The sequence below is a fragment of the Rhipicephalus sanguineus genome, chromosome 6, assembly GCF_013339695.2.
Source record: "Rhipicephalus sanguineus isolate Rsan-2018 chromosome 6, BIME_Rsan_1.4, whole genome shotgun sequence".
Lineage (NCBI taxonomy): Eukaryota > Metazoa > Arthropoda > Arachnida > Ixodida > Ixodidae > Rhipicephalus > Rhipicephalus sanguineus.
In genome coordinates this window covers 156391379-156394121 of record NC_051181.1, presented here as the reverse complement: position 1 = coordinate 156394121, position 2743 = coordinate 156391379, and the positions used below count along the sequence as shown (strand labels likewise).

General features: G+C 51.4%; 1 non-coding gene across 1 annotated transcript; it reads right to left on the bottom strand.

Moving 5' to 3' along the window:
• Positions 1 to 2366: 2366 nt before the first annotated feature.
• Positions 2367 to 2438, bottom strand: Trnam-cau (transfer RNA methionine (anticodon CAU)). The gene has a single exon. It is a non-coding gene; the product is annotated as a tRNA-Met (tRNA).
• Between the last annotated feature and the right edge of the window lie 305 nt (positions 2439 to 2743).

The window sequence follows — 2743 nt, the reverse complement described above, 5'->3', positions numbered from 1 at the left end:
TTCTCGCTTCGGGTGTCTGTTTGGAAACACTTGAAAGCGCTACAGACTACAGTTATGTAGTCGCCGCCTCTGAAGGCGTCTAACGTGATAGGCCACTGCTCGATGCCGCAGTGCTGGACGCATGCAGCAGAGCCCGGTGTCAGCCTTCCCACGTGTCCACAGGGTAAGAAGCCACGTGAGGCTTGCATTGCGAAGCTTTCAAGCGGCGAGCAGTCATCGGCTGCAACTCGTGTGTGCAGCCAGCACTACGTTGCAGCCAGCACTACCGCGAGGGAGATTTCTTCTATGGCGTGAGGCTCGCCGAGACGCTCACCCTTGCGCGCTGCCCGGCTAATGAGGCTTACGTCCCGCAGGCTGGCCCATATGTTGCTCACCTACATATCGTCCCCAAATCTAGAGTGACCCACTCCCAAATTAAAGTTGGCCCACCACAACCACATGTTTTCTGTAGAATCATATGTATTGCTATCAGAAAGGTGTCACGTTTTCTGTGATGCAGACACGACCTTGCTACAAAAATTGCTGGAGTACTCGCCAAAGAATGCTGCGCATTAAAATATTCAATTTCAGTCTTTACGCCTTGTTCTTACCCTAATTTTCAGCTGCAAGTTGCTGCAATATCATCTGTCTTTCACAGCAATTTATAGCTGACGCGGACTTCTGTTTACAACAATGTAATCCAGAAAACGCTACTGAGCCATCATTCTTGTTCACGTTGCCTGCTACCATATTGCTTGCTTCCCCTTCTAAAAGCAGTCGCGTAGTCATGAAGCTTTGCTCCATGAACGTGTTTATGCTAGATACTGGCAAGTTGACTGGAATGGAAAGGGAACGGCAAGGTGCATAGCAAAAAATTCACCAACGATTATGATACTGCCTAATGCGAATTCTGAGCGCAGCTGCTTGGGTGCTTTGATTTTGCGATAAGTTGAGGCGCGACTGCCTCGCTAACCGGGAGACCGCGGAAGGCAGCGCGTGGGCGCGTTTCACAACAGCCGCCGCAGACAGGCCTCTGTTCATGCAGCGCTTTATGTCCATATATGGTATCAGTGGACGCCCTCGCCGCATACCTTGATGAAGACGTCATCGGTGACCGCACGACGGCGCGCACTACTCTGGTGCCGTAGAGTTACTGTATATGCTACCTTTAGGTAGCAGAGCTGCGCATCTGTTTTCCAAACGCCGCTAGCAACCATGCATTGCGGAGAAGCTGACGCTCGGGCCAATTTTTGTATTTCTCGACGCCGCCGCTGCAGCTCACTCAATTAACACTAGTCATCGACAGCCAATGTTTATCGCCGGCCTTCGACACGCCAGACATGTTTATCGGCGACGCGGTAGGCATGTCGGTAGGCATGTCGCCTGCAAAAATGGAGTGCGACTTCGCCGCACAGCTGTGGTTGCTAGCCGGACCTATGCGCTACTCTGCTACCTAAAGGTAGCATATACAGTGACTCTATGGTGCCGCGGGTGTCTGCCGCGAAACCAGTCGTCTCGCCTAAAGTCCCTAGATTTTTAGTCTCGCCACTGTCGTTCGTTCCTCCTCACGCTGTCCTCGCTATCGCCGTCTTTAATCCCCGCTGCGCTCCGCGCTCGCTCTGCCGGTTACGAAGACGCCGATGCCGCTCAACTCAGGAACCGGCGCCTAAGAGCTGCGCTCTAAAACTTGTGTATTATGGAAAACCTTGTTCCCGGGAAACTGGATTGAAAATGTAGTCCGCTAGAGCGTTCCACACGACAAAGTGTCCCTTCGACCAACGCCCGTCTTCTTCTTCTCCCAAGCCTCGCAGGTAAACCCACCTTCTCTTTCCCGTGCTCGAGAGGCATGCGTTGCGCTGTCACGAGAAGCGCGAGCGGGCACGTGGCATTGCAGACGCTGACACAGCGGCTCGCTGCGCTGCGCGTTCGCTCTCTTTCGTCTTTGTTTCCTCTATCGGTTACGCCAACGACGGCGACGCCGTTCAACGCTGGAACGAGCGCCTAAGAGTTGCGCTCTAAAACATCAGGAGCCCTTGCCTTATTGGGAAAACGGTGGCAAGCGAAGTTTGGCGTGGGCGTGCCTAACGGCGCTACCTTTCTTTCTTTCTATCGCATTGCGCAATTCTTCTTCCTAACTGTTTCCTTCCTCCAGGCCGATAATTGCTACTTCATCCGGGCCCTTAGCAGCGCAACTTTTCATTCGCTATACAGGACACAAAGAAGGTCATGCGTTCATATCCAGGCACAAAAATGTGCAAACGTGAAGTGACAAGGTACCACGATATTAATGGAAACTAACAGACAGCAATGCCAAGGAAAGTATAGGGGTGTTATTTGTAGTAATTAGAATAAAATGTGAAGAAAGTAAAGTGGACGAAAAGATAACTCGCCGCCGGCAGGGACCGAACCTGCGACCTTAGAATAATGCGTCCGACGCTCTACCACTGAGCTACGGCGGCGGTCATCTCCCCGTGCACTTTATAGGGTATATATGTGAACTGAAACTTAGGAGTGTCAGTCAGCGCCAGTCGCAGCCATGGCGGCGAGTGTGGAACACTCTTTTTCTGCCTTTTTGGCGTAGCACGTGATCTATTTACGAGCAGGCAGCTGACCAATAATCCGTCGAATACTACCTGAAGGCATAATGTCTGCCAGAACGAGACCCTCGCTATGAATGAAGGAAAGAAGATTACTTTTTAAGGGCTCGTTTTTCTTTGTTAGACACAATATTAATGGAAACTAACAGACAGCAATGCCAAGGAGA